We start from the raw sequence: 19,240 nt of genomic DNA on the forward strand, positions 1-19,240 counted from the left end.
TTGTACAGATTCTTTTATTGTCCATAAGCAGGTTAAGTTCGAAGATGGGCTATATCGGACCATATATTGATGTAGCCCCCGTATAGACCGATCAGCCGATTTAGGGTCTTAGGCCCATGACTCATTTATTATTAGATTCGACTTTATCATATGTTTGCCTAAAAAGAGATACCGGAAAAAGAACTAGACAGAGGCGATCCATGGTTGAGGGTAGATAAGATTCTGCCCGGCCTAACTTAGCACACTTTTACTTGTTTATTGTCAGTATTGTAATGATTGTGTTAACTGAAAGGCATTTAAAAGTCTGTCGCATTCAAAAAGCTCCATATTTTATGAAATTCGAATGCACTTTAATATTAGGGCATCCATTATGGTCATTATTGCAATTAATTTACACTGTAGCTGCTGGTAATTTAATTTGTAATAGTTGCATGTGAGAGCATAAATATCTTTTGTAGGTGTGAGTATGAGTGTGTATTAGTCGTCTATTGATGTTCGACTTACCTTAATTGAACGCCTTAATTAGCCTTTGTAATTTGGTATCGGTTTGTGGGCGATTCAGGAGGCTATGTTCAGATGACGGACGACAGATGCAGACATTAATTATGAGTGTTTGTGGGACCACGAACGACGCTAGTAGTTGTACAGCTCCTCTGCCTGGGTGATGATGATGATGTCGTCTCTAGCTTATTGTTGTGGTATTGCTGATATTTGGTAGAGATTCATTCGAAAACTGGTGCTTGTCCCCTGTGACGAATACGAACATGGACTTGTGCTATCGATGCTACTGCCGTCGTTGCGATTACTGCTAATGATGTGGATGATGGTCTTGTTCTTCTTATTTTTGACAATGTTAATTGGTAATTTTGGAAATTTTTGTGTTGATGACGTTCTTCTTGTTGCTGTATTTGATGCTGTTGTAGTTGTTGTTGAAATAGTAGTGGTAAGTTTAGTAACTTTTGTTACATTTACAGTTCTTTTAACAAATGATAATTACACTCATTTCTGTCTAATTACTTGTATTTTGTTACAGCCAAGGGAGCATCAGTTCTCTAAACAAGATAACAAAGGAAATTTTAGAAATTTATGTGCAAGACAGCACGGTAAACATACGATTAAATAAAATTTATAACAATTTGCCATTATGACACACTTTAGAGTTTTCAAGAGGCTGTTATCTCGTCAAAGGGTTGTTAGCTGTACCGCCAAGCCGCCAAGAAAACACAGCCAATGGCCCACAAGAAATTATGGTTATTTTTATAACAATTTTATTTAAACCAAACTCCCGGTTGCACTCAACGACGACATGGCGGATACGGATGCGGATATTAAGATACAATCAATAACCGCTTAAAATCAACCAAGGGAAATTGTTATGTTCGTGAATATAGTGATGTTCTCAGGTAAACACTACAGCAACTTAATGGGCAATTAAGCCTTTTTCTTCCAGCAAAGACACCCTTAGCAGCAGCAGCTTTGTAAACTTATGCACAAATACGTATATGTTTGGTATACCAAAGTAAATATTTAAAGGCTTTGTTTGAGGCGACATGGAAAAAGCAGATCTGGGCACACTCTTACCGACAGGCAAAATAAAGGGCATTTAAAAATCATCAGTACCAATAAATGTCATACAAAAAGTGTTTACCCAAGCACTAATATTTTAATGAATAGAAAACTATTTTAGATTAAAATGGAATACCAAAATAAATATACTACCCATCCTATGGTGTAGAGTTTACATATAGACAAAATTGCCTCTAAAAGTTTACCTTTTCGCTACAAAAATATAGCTGTAGTATAGCGATGTGTTATTTTGAATGTCTCATAAAACAGATAATACTAAATATTTTTTTTGACAAAAGAAGTACCACTCAATTGCTCCGAAATTGTTGAATTTTTATGAAAATAAGTGTTCACAAACAAGCAGCTTCTTTAACTACTATTGTAGATGAATGACAAGGAAATACTTTCACAAACACTGGAATGAACCCTGATGATTTGAATGAAAATAATATGTGAAAACAAAAAATAAGGAAAGAACAAGTAAAAGCGTTAAGTTCGTCCGGGCCGAATCTTATATACCTTACACCATGGATCGCATGTGATTGTTTTTATAACCTCCACCATAGAATGGGGGTATACTGATTTCGTTATTCTGTTTGTAACACCTCGAAATATGTGTCTGAGGCCCCACAAATTATATATATTCTTGATCGTCATATCATTTCAAGTCCATCTGTCCGTCTGTCTGTCCGTCCGTCCGTCTGTCTGTCGAAAGCACGATAACTTTCGAAGAAGTAAGTCTAGCCGCTTGAAATTTTGCACAAAAATTTTTGTTAGTGTAGGTCGGTTGGGATTGTAAATGGGCCAAATCGGTCCATGTTTTGGTCTTGACGATCTTGGGTCTTGACTTTTTGAGTCTCTAGGGGGCGCAATTCTAGTTCGATTTGACTGAAATTTTGCATGAGGAGTTTTTTATGACCAATAACTGTGCCAAGTACGGCGCAAATCGGTATATAATATGGTATAGCTGTCATATAAACAGATCTTGGATCTTGACTTTTTGAGCCTCTAGAGCTCGCAATTCTCATCCGATTTGGCTGAAATTTTGAATGAGGTGCTTTGTTATGACTTCCAATAACTGTGCTAAGTATGGCGCAAATCGATATATAACCTGATATAGTTGCCATGTAAACCGATTTCATCCAATTTGACAGAAATTTTGTACAACTGCTTCTCTCATGACTTTCAACATACGTGTTTAATATGGTCTGAATCGATAACTCAAATCAATAGCTTGATACAACTCCCATATAACCTATCACCCAATTTCGCATCTTAAGCCCCTACAAGGCACAACTCTTATCCGAATGAACTGAAATATTACACAATGACTTCTGCAATGTCCGGCATTCATTTATGATCCGAATCGGACTATAACTTGATATAGTTCTAATAGCATAACAGTTCTTATTCAATATATACTGCATATATACTGCACATAGAACTCGACAAATGCGATCCATGGTGGAGGATATATAAGATTCGGCCCGGCCGAACTTAGCATGCTCTTACTTGTTTTCCTTTATTTTGACTGAGCAAAGAGCAATCCGTATGTTGGAGATCTCAGTCGAGTGCGGAAAGGGAAATTTTTTAAATCATTAGAGCAACAGACAAATGGCTGCCGGGTACAAAAAAAAATACAACAAGGATTTCTAAGGCACATACCTTGTTTGGTAATATTATATATCTGCACAATCTATTTTAAGAAATGATAAAGAATATACTTTTAAATAAACATGACGTTAAATAAATTTATAACATGTTCAATAAGTCAAGAATTAAAGTTTTGTCGAAAAAGCATGTACTTTCATTGTAAACAAAGTCCAACGTTTTTCACAAATGAAGTTTACTTGTCAAAACTGTCCTTTATGTGAAACGAATTATTTTTTTGCGTGTATGTTCGATGTCTTTAATTATGGAAGTCGATTTCTTTTACATGGCCACCACGGGCATGCTTACAGAAGTCCAGACGCTTAACCCAATTTTCAACAGTTTCAAGCATTAATCGGCCGATACTGCTGCCATTTCGCGTTCCATATTCATCTGAAGTTCATCAATCATCGCTGGCTTGTTGGCATAGACCACATTCATGACGTAGCCCCACAGGAAATAGTCTAACGGCGCCAAATCGCACACCCGAGGCGCCCAATCGATTGGCTTCGATCTGTTGGAACCACATGCCCTCCAAACTCATATCATCCAATTGGAGCCAAAAATACTCTGCTATCATTGAACGGTAGCGACTCCCATTCACAGTTATGTGCCGGTCTTGATTATCACGAAAGAACTACGGCCCAATGACGCCGTCTGACCATAAACCATTGCTTATTGACGAAACTATTCAGCCAGAAATAAGCCTCATCGCTAAATTGGCGTAGCGCTCTTAACGTTGAGGTCATTGACTCCGAATTTCGGTAGTAAATTTTATTAATTTCAACTCGTTGTTGGTTCGTATCTCCGAGATCTGAAGTTTCTGAAAATAAGGGTAAGGGGGAAGTTGCCCCCTTCCCTCAAATATCAAAAAATTTAGTACCATTTTTTCCCCACGGGATCATTACTTTACGCGTTCAACCGCTATTGTGATTTCGACAGACGGAGGGACGGACGGATAGACAGAGTGACATGGCTAGTTTGACTCAGAATTTCGAGACGATCAAAAATATACATACTGGATAGGGTCGCAGATCAATATTTCGGGGTGCTATGGAATGAATAGATTGGTATACCCCCATCATATGGTGGTAAGTATTTCCACTAAAAGCGTGTTAAGTTCTTAAGTTCATTGCACGTTTTATCTTCATAGACAGAAATTAGAAAATAATAATGAAAGACCATAACAAGAAATCCCCATGGATTTTTTATATATTTGGATAAGATTTGGGTGACTTGGGGATGTTGGAAACCATGCAACTATTCTGATTGACTTGTAGTTGGCAAAATAAAGGCTTATCTTGGTCTTCCTTCATCTCAAATCGAAGGCCTGCTTAATACCATTCATTTCTTCCTTTAAAACACGCTCTAACAATCATAAGGTAGATCAAGAACTAAACTCTTCGTTTGGAAATACAACATTGTATAAGACAATTGAGAACTGAGTAAAACTTATAAACAAGACAGCAAAAAGAAAGATTGATTGAGTGAACGTTGTACAATTCATGTATTCAGGTACATTTTGCTTCAGATAGAGTATGATTTTTCTTGTCGTCTGCTTTCGTAGTACGAAATTCGTAAACCACGTTGCCGGTTGATTTGGCAAAAGCATGGGTGAACACACACACGCCTAGATTTTTTATATGAGAAAACAAACTGTTTGCAAATGATTTGTGTGATCAGTTCATATTTTGAAAATGACAGAGAAACGCTTTCTTATACAGAGAGTATTTTCTCATAGCTCACTGAACGCGGCTATGAATTCGAGAGAAAAATTCTCCTAATTAGTGAATGGTGGTTGTTTTTAAGATTATCTATTTTACAGCAACTTGTTCGTTTTACTCTACCTTTAGTCAATAGTCTTGAAATACAACATTATGTGGGTTCAGTGTTCATGAGTTCCGCAAAAACAGTCACCAATGTATGGTTTTGTCCAAGGCTTTGTCACAAATGCGGACACAAACCTCCCCGCGGTGTCCCTGGGTAGTTAACTTTGACATCCGTAAAAGGTTGTGAGTCGGGATAGAAGATCATCACCTGGAAAACTTGAAAAAATTACTATGAAAAATCGAAGAAGATTGAAAACGGATACCCCTATGTTGGTGACCAACGAACCATGATTTGCGTATCTGCACCTGGAATGTCCAGACTCTTTATAGAGAGGATGCAGTAAACGCACTATTGGACGCACAGTGAAATGGTTCGGAAACAACTCTACAACAACACCGAGAGGCGACGCCCTATATCATAGCTACCGTGAAACGAGGCATGAATTTGGCTGTGGATTTGTGATTAGTCGAAGTCTGAAACACCTTGTCTCCATGTTTAGTCCGGTGAATGAGAGGCTAGCCACAATTCGCATAAAAGTCAAATTCTTCAACATCAGCCTTATTTGCGCCCATGCCCCGACGGAAGACATTGACAAACTGACCAAGAATATTTTTTAAGAGCGCCTAGAAGGAGAATTTGACCGCTGTACCACCCATAATATTACAATCGTTCTGGGAGATTTTAATGAAAAAAAAAAAAAAAATAGGGAAGGAAAATATCTTTGGGACAACAGTCGGAAAATTTTACCTACACCAAGAAACTTTTAATAATGGATTAAGGGGAATAGACTTTTCCGCGGCAAGGAACATGGTGGTCAGCAGTACCATCATAGTCTTCCAACATCGAATGATTCACAGAGCCACATGGCTGTCACCAGATAAAAACCCGAGAAACCAAATAGATCATGTTTTTATAGATGGAAGGCATTCAACCAGCGTGTTTTATGTACGATCGATCCGAGGGGCGAACATCCGTTCGGATCATTACCTTACTGCAGCAAAGATTTGCACACTTTTTAGCGTGGCGAGAAACACACGATTTGCATGGAAGCTGGACATCGGAAAGCTGCAAACACAACAGGTGGCTATATACTCTACTCGGCTGACCCAATTGCTTGAAGAAAGCACTCCCTGTCTCGATAGAATAGCAGCGCAAAGCCAAATCATTGCCCACTCCATGGAAAAGGCCGCTACATCCGTACTTGGATACCAAAAGCCTTCCCCAAGGAACCCATGGTACAACCAGGGGTGCCAAGCTACTGAAGCCAAAAATGCGGCAAACCGGACAGCTCTGCAATCAGTAGCAATGCTCTAGACGAACGAGAGACATCGGGTGAAAAGGGGAGAGGAGAAACGTCTCATTCGTAGGAAGAACAGGGAATTGGAAAGACGTGGGTGAGAGCTAATCGAAATGTTCTGGAGCCAGAATGAAGTTCCGCAAAATATGGTCCTAGTCAATATGACATAGCTCCCGGAGCCCCTATAGACCTCAATTTTTGTTGAAATGCTCTATAAACGGATATAGTTCCCATATAAATTACCTCCCGATTTAACATCTTGGGGCCCTAGAAGCCGCAATTGTTGCCTTGTTTGGCTAAAACTTTGCACGTAGTGTTCTGTTTTGACTTCCAACGACCGTGCCAAGTACGGTCCAAATCGGTCTATAACTTGATATAGCTCCCATGTAAACCGATCTCTTTATTAGCATTATACAGACCCTAGAAGCTTCAGTTTTTTTCTGATTTGTCAGAAATTTGGTACATAAAGTACACATATGCCCTACAACTTAGTTCATTTGTGGGACTTTTTAGCAGAATCCATGGTGGTGCGTTCTTAAGATTCGCCCCGGCCGAACTTAAGATGTTTTTACTTGTTTGTTTTAATTAGTTTTAACACATCGTCCTGAGAACTTGATGTACGTGATCCAAGGAGAGGGAAATATAAAATAAATCAAATGTTTTATCAAAACATATTTGTTTTCCTTTTTAACAGAAATGTATTCAATAAATTATAACAATGTCTTAATTAACACAACTTTCTGCTCACACACATAAAGAAAAATAAAATTCTTGTTTACGTTTTACCTTTGGTAACCAAATTAGAGTGGACATGTGTGGCTTTGAATTATAACACACACGTCAACAAAGTATTCTAACAATCAATTTAAAAATACCGAAAATATATTTTAGTAGAAAAATTTATATTATTCACCACTAAACATGCGACAATCCAATAACAGAAACTCAAATTTCAAGGAAAAACCTAATATACCACAAATTTATTTTTATTAATTTATTTTATCTCAATTTTATTTTTATTTTCCATAGACAAACAAACCATCAAATCCATTCGTTATTCTTCTATGTGTATAGAAATTAATAATCTTATAATTAATAACCGTATACCCCTACGGGTCATTCACAAATTTTACCTGCCCAAATTCTTTTCAATTGGATGAGCAGCATCTTCGACCATTAACATTTCTTTAAAAATAGAAATGTGTTTCTATTTTAATTTTAATACCCTCCACCATAGGATGGGGGTATACTAGTTTGGTCATTCTGTTAGTAACTACTCGAAATATTCGTCTGAGACCCCATAAAGTATTTATATTCTTGATCGTCGTGACATTTTATGATGATCTAGCCATGTCTGTCTGTCCGTCCGACCGTCCATCCGTCCGTACGTCTGTTTGTAGAAAGGACGCTAACTTTCGAAGGAGTAAAGCTAGGCGCTTGAAATTTTGCACAAATACTTCTTATAGGTGTAGGTCAGTTGGGATTCTAAATGGTCCATGTTTTGATATAGCTGCCATATAAAGCGATCTTGGGTCTGGACTTCTCGAGCCTTTAGAAGAGAAGGCGCAATTCTCCTCCGACTTGACTTAAATTGTGCACGTAGTATTTAAGTATCACTTCCAACAACTGCGTTGAGTATGGTTCAAATCGGTTGATGTTTTGATATAGCTGCTATATAAACCGATCATGGGTTTTGACTTCTTGAGCGTCTAGAGTGCGCAATTCTCATTCGATTTGACTGCAATTTTGCACGTGGTGTTTTGTTATGACTTCCAATAATTGTGCTAAGTAATCGGTACATAACCTGATATAGCTACCATATAAACCGATCTGGGATGTTGACTTCTTGAGCCTCTAGAGGGCGCAATTCTCATCCGATTTGGCAGAAATTTTGTACAACTGCTTCTCTCGTGACTTTCAACATACGTGTTTAATATGGTCTGAATCGATCAATAGCTTGATACAGCTCCCATATAAACCGATCTCCCGATTTTGTTTCTTGAGCCCCTACAAGGCGCAATTCTTATCCGAATGAACTGAAATATTACACAATGACTTCTACAATATTCGGCATTTTTTAAGGTCCGAATCTGACTATAACTTGATATAGCTCCAATAGCATAACAGTTTTTATTCAATATTCTTTGTTTGCCAAAAAAGAGATATTGCGCATAGAACTCGATAAATGCGATCCATGGTGGAGGGTATATAAGATTCGTCCCGGCCGAACTTAGCACGCTCTTACTTGTTTATAATAGCGTATATTAAAATGGCAATATAGAAGTGTTGTCGCAAAGAAAATGAAAAAAGCATACTGAAGAAGAAAGATGCAAATTTAAAGACAAATATATACATTTTCCAATAAAAACATTTTCCATTAACAAAACAGGAAAAAATAAAAAAATTCCAAAATCGTTAAATCTAGAAACAAACGCGTAAACTTTGGTCGGGCCGTTTATCAGGGTAAGGACCGATATGTCTGTTAAAATTCATAACTTAAAACCAATTGCAAGATTCCAGCAGAATCAGGTAGTAATTACGCTTTCTGGAGGCTTAAGTTATATCACGAGATCAGTTTATATCTAAATCTATATTTTGACTCATTTACAATCCAAACCGGCCAACCATAATAAAAAGTATTTATGCAAAATGTTAAGCGGCTAGCTTTACTCTTTCGAAAATTAGCGTTCATACGACAGACAGACTGACGGTTCAAGACGATCAGATAGTTCAAGACGACCACAAATATACATGGGAACTTTGTTTGGTCTCATATCAGTACTTCGAAGACTTATAAATGAAATGACGATGTTTGCATAGCCCCCATCCTATGATATAAAGTACTTACTTTAACAGAACAATTGTTCTTCTAGCCGAATTTAGATTTGATTCATAAGCGCCTCTACTTTCTTTGCTCTTTCTCCAATCTCTGACACCCATTTTCTAGTTGCCTTTCTTCACTTGATCGCTCCATCGGATTTTTGGTCTTCTCTTTTGCGTGTTCTATTATAGTCACCTTCAAAAGACTTCTTCGCTGGAGCTATCTCCTGCATTCTGACAAAACGACCTAACCAACGCAAACGTTGTATTTTGATGCGTTTAATTATTCAATGCGGCTCACACAGACTGGTCCATATATTTTCGAATGATCTTTCTCTCAAACACTCTAAGTACTACCTCACTTTCGCTAATATCCATTCTTCGGAGCCATACAACAGCATGGGTAGTATCAGTGTCTTTACAAGACATGTTGAGGCTTTTGATGTTAACGCATCCCACATACCCCATGATATGACGGGGATCACAGAGACACCGGAATCTTGGAAAATGAGGTGGGATCGAAGGCTTATCATAACGGTATTTATGGTAAAGGAAGCCTTGAGGAACTTCAAATCATTTAAGTTACCCGGACCTGATGGAATATTTCAGGCTTTTTTACAGAAGGATGCGTACTATCTGGCGCCTCATCTGCCCACCACATTCACGGCATGGCGAGAACTTGCATATACTCCGGAAGGAGGCAATAGCACGTTCACACTGAAATTTTTATGAACTAGTTTTAACTAAATCTAAAAACAAATCCGGTTCGTTTACATTGCGTATTTGGAGATTTAAATGACATACACAAGCGTACGTGCGTATATATGAATGTGCATATAACACACATCCATACAAAATTCTTTTAACGATTATTCAGACATGAAATCTCACATTTCAATGAGTGCAGTCTGATTCAAGATTAAGATCAATGATAAAGGGCCTCCTTTTTATAGCAGAGTCCAAACGGCATGCCACAGTGCGACACCTCTTTATAGAGAAGTTTTTAAATGGCTGCCATACTAAATGGTACAGTGCCAAGTGGTACAAATGCCACCACCATTAGAAGGGGAAAACCATCGCTGAAATTGTTATTTCTGGTGTTCCCGCCAGGATTTAAACCCAGGCATGCGCTGTAATTGGCGAACAAGCTTACCTCTGCGCCACGGTGGTCTTCGCCGACTGCTATATACATAGAAAATATTTTCCACATATAGCAAAAGTTGTGTTTTTGCTGAAGGAAGACGCCCACTGATTTTGCTTTACTCTGAGAAAATATTGAAAAGAAATTAACAATTCACATCATCCCATTTGGATGAAATTTTGTATCATTAATTTTTTAAATGTCTATTTCAGCACAATGTCTATTTGTAGGACAATAGTTTGAGGTAATGTTAGTTTTACTAGCAGAGACATTTCGCAGCAAGGACATTTCATGAATAAACCAGAGTCCTAGTTATATCACAACTGGCATTGTCACATCTGGCCTGCCATAGAATTCAAAATAATTAATGCTGTTTTGGCATAAAAACAAAAATGGTTTTCATTGACACTGCGTTCTTGCCCATCCTCTCTAGAAGAGGTTGGGCAGAGATCAAATCTCAAAAGTATTGGTTGCTAATGGTTTGTCATGGTGCGGCCATTTGATTCACATGCCATTACAGTAGAAGGGTAAAGAGATAAAAGGAAGAAACAAATCTTGGATTAATCGTCTTGGATTTTCCAATTTTGTTTGGAAACGAAACATACAATTCCCTTACCTGCACCCAAGCTATGGACCTTGAGCATCCTAAAAACAATAACAAAAAATTAACATCAGCAAATAAAACAAAACTTGAAACATCGGCAAAAAACTCGTATGGGTATCTTATGGGTTTGAAGCTCACATACCTATTTGGACTTATTCAGTCCATATGTTTCGTAGGTGTAGCCTAAATATTTGGTCACCATAACTGGTAATATGTAAAATGTTTTTAAGAAAGGGATCTGAAACAAATATGCAGACGGTATAAAATGAACAGTGCAACTAAATCAAAATCAAAATAATTTCATAATTGTCTCTATTCTTAACAAGTAAAAGCATGCTAAGTTCGACAGGGCGAACATTGATAGGATAATGGATAAGAATTGCTTTGCTAATGGAGCCATATAAGATTATTGACCGATTCGGGTCATGCTTGAATTGGATGATGGAGACAAAAGTAGAAGTCATTGTGCATTATTTCAGGGTAGCCCTATAGGAAAATGTCGTTGTGCAATTTCGGACAATTTCATCCAAATCAAACAAGCACTACTCCCTCTAAGGGCTTAAGATGTGCACTTGGGACATTGGTTTATATGGGATCTATATTAGGTTAAAGCCGATTCGGACCATACTTTTCACATCTGTTGAATGTCAGAGTAGGTTAGGTTAAGTTGAAAAGAGGGTGTAGATATTAATCCGCCCCATGCCACTATGGACATACACATAAGCCAGTAATCGGCTTGCTGTGCGCTCTAAAAACTATAAAGTAACCTCTTAAAAGATAATTTTGAGTTAGGAATTCCGTGCTACTTACAAAATCATTAATTGTTTTCAGTGCCACTCCCCTAAGTTGGTTCATGTCTGATATCGTGTCTCCACCTAAGTACCGGTATCTGTTGGACGCGGAAGCCGGGCAATGACAAAGGAAATGCACCAACGTCTCATCATCTTACCCGCATGCTCTACACATGCTATCACTTGTCGCACCGATTTAATAAAGTGAGCTCGTAGTCCTATGTGTCCCGTTATGATACCAATAGCTGTACTGACCTCCTTCCTGCTTCCTTTCAGTAATAGCCTCGTCTTCTCACGATCTGGATCCCCCATAGGATTTTCGCCGTCCTACCGACCGTTTCGCTATTCCAATGTTGCATGCGCATTCGTCGCCCACTCCCTTAACTCGGACTGCGTCGACCCGAAAGGCTTCGGGTTAACCAAGTTTATTGACGGCAGTCCTCTGGCCTTCACCGCCAAATCGTCTGCCCTTTCATTTCCCCATTCTCCGTTATTGCCCGGCACACAAACGATGCTGATTTTGCCATTCTCAGAGAAGGCGTTAATCTCCTTCTTAGACTGCAAGACTGTTCGTGACTTTACCTATTTTACTATCGGTAAAGATGTTCAGACTCGACGTCCTCGCGTTAGCACCACACCACTTCACGCATTCCGTGATCACCCGGATCTCCGCCTGCAGGACCGTATTATGGTCAAGCAGTCTAAAACAGATGTAAGTCCCTGGGTTTTCAATGTAAACCCCCAGGCCCTCTCTGTCCTCTAGCTTTGATCCATCCGTGAAACATGATCTTCCAGATGGCAATACTAGGGTTACATCAAATCCAAGACTGTGCCGATGGCAGCAGTGCGTCGCACTCGACTCCAAGGTTCATCTCAGGTATCCGATCGGAAACCTCTCCACTTCCTTTCAGGTTTCCTATCGTTGCCTCCATTATACCGCGATGGTATGAGCTGCTCCCATCCTCAATCCATTCTCCCATCGCCTTGAGTCTCATAGCCGCAGTGGCTTCCTCACACTTAATGTCAATGTATGTCAATGGGTCGGATATCTAGAATAGTCTCCAGTGCCTTAGTGGGCGTGGTCCTCATCGCTACGCCTATGCCAAGACATCATGTTCTCTGAACCTGTTGTATGGTCCTTATGTTGCACTTTTTCTCCATAGCAGCCCACCAAACTACTGAGTCGTAAGTAGTTTGGTGGAGCCAGTGGACTATCCTAGGATTCAGGCCCCATTTCGAGCCAACGGCCCGTCTATATAGTACCCAACATCTGTGAGCCCTCTCAGTACGCTCCTGAATGTGACACTTCCAATTCAGTTTCCTGTCCAAGATCACACCTAAGTATTTGACCTTGTCAGATATCGAAATCGTCATATTGAGGAAACGTGGTGCGTTAAATTGGCCCACCTTCGTTCCTCGTGAACAGGCATATTTCAGTCTCCTCGGGTTAACATTGAGACCTTTGGGTCTAGCCCAGTCATGTGTCATATGCAAGACCCTTTCGGCTCTTCTGCATAGCCCGTTCGGATCCTTAACTCTTAGAAGTACTATAACATCGCCTGCATAGCAGACGTGTTCAAATCCCGCCTCAGTCAGCATCCGTAATAGGTCATTAATGGTTGCGATAAAATGCCCCCCTGTAGCGTGCCCTGTGCCACTTTCTCCCTTATATTTATGTCATGGGACACACAATTTATCCACCTGTTCCTTAGCATGTGGTTTATCCACTCTCTAAGGACCGGGTCCACCCGGTACTGGTCTAAGGATTGGATCAGTGTGTCGCTCCTCACATTGTTAAAAGTCCCCTCGATGTCAATGCATACCGCCAGTGTGTGCGTTTTGGCATCGAATGATTCTTCTATTTTATCCACAACCTCATCCTCGTGCAGGGCTGTCTCCACCGACCTTCCCTTGACATAGGCATATGCCCAAAACTTTAAATCGAGGGATCGGTCTATATGGCAGCTATATCCAAATCTGGATCGATCGGTCAATAATCTGATATAACTGCCATATAAACCGATCTTGGGTCTTGACTTCTTGAGCCTCTAGAGGGCGCAATTCTTATCCAATTGGAATGAAATTTTGCACGACTCGTTTTGCTATGACTTCGAACAATTGTGTAAAGAATAGTTCAAATCGGTCAATAACCTGATTGGGCCTCTAGAGGGCTTAATTCTTATCCAATTGGAATGAAATTTTGCACGACGTCTATTGCTATGACTTTCAACAACTGCACTAAATAAGGTTCAAATCGGTCAATTACCTGATATAGCTGCCTTATAAACCGATCTTGGGTCTTGACTTCTTGAGCCTCTAGAGGGCGCAATTCTTATCCGATTAGAATGAAATTTTGCACGACGTGTTTTGCTATGACTTTTAACAACTGTGCTAAATTAGGTTCAAACCGGTTTATAACCTGATATAGCTGCCATATAAACCAATCTTGGGTCTTGACTTCTTAAGTCCTCAGAGAGCGCAAATCTTAACCGATTAGAATGAAATTTTGCACCAAATAAGGTTCAAATCGGTCAATAACCTGATATAGCTGCCATATAAACCGATCTTGGGTCTTGACTTCTTGAGCCTCTAGAGGGCGCAATTCTTATACGATTGGAATGAAATTTTGCACGAAGTATTTAGTTATGATATCCAACAACTGCGCTAAGTTAGTTTCAATTCGGTACGTAACCTGATATAGCTGCCATATAAACCGATCTTGGATCTTGACTTCTTAAGTCCTTAGAGAGCGCAAATCTTATCCGATTAGAATGAAATTTTGCACGACGTGTTTTGCTATGACTTCCAACAACTGCACCAAATAAGGTTCAAACCGGTTTATAACCTGATTTAGCTTCCATATAAACCGATCTGGGATCTTGACTTCTTGAGCCTCTAGAGGTCGCAATTATTATCCGAATTGCCTGAAATTTTGTACGACGGATCCTCTCATGACCATCAACATACGTGTTTATTATGGTCTGAATCGGTCTATAGCCTGATACAGCTTCCATATAAATCGATCTCTCTATTTACGTCTTGAGGGTATATAAGATCCGTCCCGGCCGAACGCTTTTACTTGTCTTTTCTTTTGTTGAAAAAATTTAAATTATTGTTTCTTTATTTGAAATCATACAAATCCAAAAAAAAAATCATACAAATCCACATTACCAATGTACAAAATCAAATATTGATCGTAAAACCCAATTTACAAACTTAGTTTTATTGTGAAGGCATCTCAATTTGAATCGAATGTACAGTGGAGGCCATGTAATAAGAGACAAAGCTTTTAATTCGGTTCGCTAAGTTCGGCCGAGCCGAAATTTATACAAAATAATTTAAGTTGTAGGGCATACCAAACTTCTGTCAAACCCGCAAAAATTCAGGCTGTCAGAAGCCAAACAAGAATAATCGAGAGACCGGTTTATATGGGAGTTATATCAGGTTATAGACTGCTTTGAACCGTATTTGGCACAGTTGTTGGAAGTCGTAGTAGAACACCGCGTGCAAAATTTCGGACGAATCGAACGAAAATTGCTGTTTGTAAAGGCTCAAGAAGTCATATCGGGAATCGGTTTATATGGGAGCTATATCCGGCTCTTGACCGATTTGGACCGTGCAGTTGTTAAAAGTTGTAACAAAATACAACATGCTCAATTTCAGCTAAATCGGAAAAAAATTGTGGCTCCTATGGGCTCAAGAAGTCAAATCGGGAAATCGGTTTATGTGGGAGCTATATCTAAATCTGAACCGACATGGCCCATTTCCAATCCTCAATGACCTACATCAATATTAAGAATCTTTGCAAAATTTCAAGCGGTTAGCTCTACGCGTTCAACCGCCATCGTAGTTTTGACAGATAGAGGAAAGGACGTTTGCATAAATGGACGGGCATGGCTAGATCGACTATCAAGATCGATCAAGACGATCAAGAATATATATACTTACTGGTGTCCCAGATCAATATTTCGATAGGTTACAAACGGAAAGACTATATTAATACACCGCCCATGCTATAGTGGTGAATATGAAAATCGGTTTAGATTTCCCATATAATCAGTGGTATTTATTCACTGATATTTATTTAGCCGTATGTAATGATTTTTGTTATCTCAGTTGCTCGACGACCATTTGTTGTTTATTTGGCTGCATTAATTTGTGTGTGGATGTATGGTTCTTGTATACTCTGGCAATGTCATTTAACATAATGATGTTCGTTTCCGGTCATTTACTCGTACATCCGTTTTGTATTAACGTCTGTCGTAGTGACACAGTATCCTAGATTTCTTCACTTTGTCTCATGTTTTTTAGATGTCTTTTTTGTTGCCTTCTTAATTTTTTCGAATTTTCTTTCTATTTGCTTTTCGTGCTTACATTTCATGTGTATGTATGTATGTATGTATGTATGTGTAATGTTGGTATTTTCCCTTTTTTTATTACATTCAGTACATTTTATGACTAAAGGGAGAGCTGTGGCAATACACATACACATCGAATCTAGTCTCACTGGAATTTCACTTTGTGATGTTAAGTTATTGAGTGTGTATGTGAAAGTTTATCATTTTGTTTATATATTTTTATCTTTGCCTTCTTACTTTTGGCCTGTTTTGTAAAAAAATTTAACGTTTCTATTTTCTAGCTTGATTGGTAACAATAGTTAAGGCAACTTATTTCAAAGGATATGTTCTTATTGTGTTGGTGTATGTGGGTATGTGGGAAAAGAGCACAATTTTATCAGTTTGAGTTGCCAGATTGCTACCTGCCCTTTGCAATTATCCTTATCTCCTTACAAAGAGATGTCTCAAGATGCTATGTGACCCAGAGCTGAAAAGTCTTTAATGAGTTGTTGAGTTTAATTTTTTATGATTTTTTTTTTGTATTAAGGTTTTTTGCTTGTGGTTGTTTAAATGGTTGGGTGTTAATATACATCTTGAATGTTTGAGGATGCTGGGCCAGGTGTTAGAGGCTAATAATTCATGTAGACGAGCATTGGAATAGACAGTAATAGGGAAATAACTCAAAGATGTTTGCTTCTTTCTTTTCTCTCCTCTTTTTTATGATGTAGGTGGTTTTTTTTCTAAAGCTATTTTAATCAAACTTTTGTTTTTGTCTTGCTTTTCTTTCTTCCTTGCCTTTGTAGACCTAGACTACACTCTTTTCTTTCGCCTTATTCTTATTCTTGTTGGTTTTTTTCATTTCTTATTTTTTTTTGTCTTTTGTGCATTGTACCAGAGGCAAAGTTGCTGCTTGTCCTACTGAGTTTTATGTTTTCAACTTGCTCGCCTGCTATTCTTAGCGTTTAGTAGGTATGCTCAAGTGGAAGAAAAACAAAAGCAACTGAAACATTTTTCTGTGTGGAAGCGGGGGCTCAGCGAGACGAGTTGAGATGAGGGTGGTGGGTAGCCTTTTAGCCGACTTTATAGCGAAGCCAAACTGGGGCATTTATCACAACAAAACTAGCACACATTACACCAATGTCTTGTTCAGTTTTAGTCTGCACAGTTTTGAGATGCTAACACTCACACTTTTAGATATGGCATTTTTTGGATTTTCTTAAAGTAATTTTTGATTTAGGAGTAGTTAGATTTTAGCCGATTTTTCTTCTTCACATTTTTTCACATCACTATAACCTTACTTCAATTTTTCTTTTGCGATATGCCAATGGCCGTCTTTTTAACGTCTTATCCTCACAAAGTTACAGCGCTTAATAAATTTCTCGGCAGCAGCCATTGCTGAAGTTGCACAGCCACAATTTGAGCAACAACAATAACAACAACAAGCAGCCTATTCAGCAGCAGCAACATTGAAGCCCAACAGGATTTTATGGGGCAAAATCTCTGCAAAATATGCTACAGCAGACTCATAAAAAAACAACAACAGACACTTGCTGGTGAGCAGAAAGCTTAGGTAGTGGCTCTCCTTTAAGCATAGGAAATGGCACTCAGAATTTTACTGTTGTTTGGCTATGCTGACTGCCACCACTTGCAGTTATTCTTATTATTGTTGCTGTTGTTGTTGTTGTTATTGTTTTGTTGGTTTTAGTACACTTCTCTCATTTGTTTTTGTTTTGTCTTTCAAACACTCAAAGTAACTCTTTGCTTTTGAATGCAATTTTAGCAAATACTCTTACTTCCCTTCGGTTTTCTCTCCCACTCTCTCAATTTGCTCACTTCACACTCACTGACTGCCTGCTCAAAGGCTTTTCAAACGGAAGTTTGCAGAATCCACGAATGTTTTCAAAGTGTGTGTTTTTGCTTCTTCGACTTGAAAGTGTTGGTATTTTTATGCTAAACAGGATCAGGGTGTGGTGAGTACATACATGCATAGAGTATGGTCGGATGGTTGGATGGAAGGATGTACGCTTAACACACATTTCCAGCATTCTTTTACACGCGCTCGCTTTATGGCCATCTGAAGCAAAAGCTTTATATATTTCCCTTCTTAACATAATCCTGGCGTTAGGCCTTCCCCCGCCATTCCGCTACACTCATCTACCTTTTCCTCCTATAGTATCACCGAAAACCCAACATCCTTGTCCTCATCGTCATTTTTATCATCATCTTCGTCGTCTTCGCCATTACCATCTAGCAATATTCATTTACTTTGGTATACCTTTTTTAGACTGCTGTGCCTAAATGTTAAGAAAGGCTGGACTTTTTTTCAACTAATTTTTTTTCATTTGGAATTTTTTTTTTGCACTATTTTTTTAGGGCACCATATAAATTTTTCTTTCTTTAAGATATCAATTAGTATGTATTTTTTTTCATAAATTTTTTAGAATTTTTTTTATAAATTTCTCATGAATTCTTACATTATTTTCTTTTTCACTTCACACCAATTACATGTTTTTCAAATATTTAAACAATAATTTATCTAAATTTAAAATTTCTTTAAATCTTAATTTGTAGAAAAAATGTGTATGTTTTTTTTTTCTTCTATTCTTTTTTCTTTTTGTATATCTGCAAACTTTTACGCAAAAACTCGTTAGCCGCTAAACAACCGTACACGTCAACTGTCTCCACCTGACTGAAAATCAATGTAAGCGTAGCAGAGACATTTGAGCGAGCAGCTATGTACGATTATTCTTTAGATGGATGCTGCGAAGAGCACACAAAAAGCTTTCGCATTTTTAGTACAAATTGGCCCACTGACTGCTTGGCTGCTTAACAGTTTGGCTCTCTGCACAACACATCCTAAGCTTTTATTGTTTACCATTTCATTGTTATGATTTCGGTCTCACTCCAAAGTATGACATTCTCATTAAGTTAAACGTTTGCATACTCTCTCCATGCTTTCTCTTCCCTTAACCTATAACATATGATGCATTTCATTCGTTTAACGGCACTAGTCTACAGAGAAAAAAGGCGCACATTTTTAAAAATGTAATATGACATTGGGGAAATAATCGTACAAACATAATAGTCATTAAAATAGAATGTAATTTTGATAGAAACGAGTAAAAAGTGCAAAATGCGGCCGTAGTGAACACTTAATTTCAACCATCAAAAGGTTCTTGCTGAAAACAAAACATTCACGAACTA

The 19,240-nt window shown here is 38.4% G+C and overlaps 1 protein-coding gene across 30 annotated transcripts in view; it reads right to left on the reverse strand.

The window, feature by feature from the left end:
• LOC106081129 (glutamate-gated chloride channel) overlaps positions 1-18,716 on the reverse strand; it is a 274,102-nt gene extending 255,386 nt beyond the window's left edge. For 7 of the 30 annotated variants that reach the window (XM_013242965.2, XM_013242957.2, XM_013242981.2 and 4 more), the window contains exons 1-2: positions 18,511-18,713; positions 505-1,052 (exon numbers count right to left, since the gene is read on the reverse strand). The gene's annotated coding sequence lies outside the window, so the exon portion shown is untranslated. The other 23 variants (XM_013242918.2, XM_013243039.2, XM_013242884.2 and 20 more) reach the window with 7 other exon arrangements.
• Positions 18,717-19,240: the final 524 nt, after the last annotated feature.

The sequence above is a fragment of the Stomoxys calcitrans genome, chromosome 2 (assembly GCF_963082655.1).
Source record: "Stomoxys calcitrans chromosome 2, idStoCalc2.1, whole genome shotgun sequence".
NCBI lineage: Eukaryota > Metazoa > Arthropoda > Insecta > Diptera > Muscidae > Stomoxys > Stomoxys calcitrans.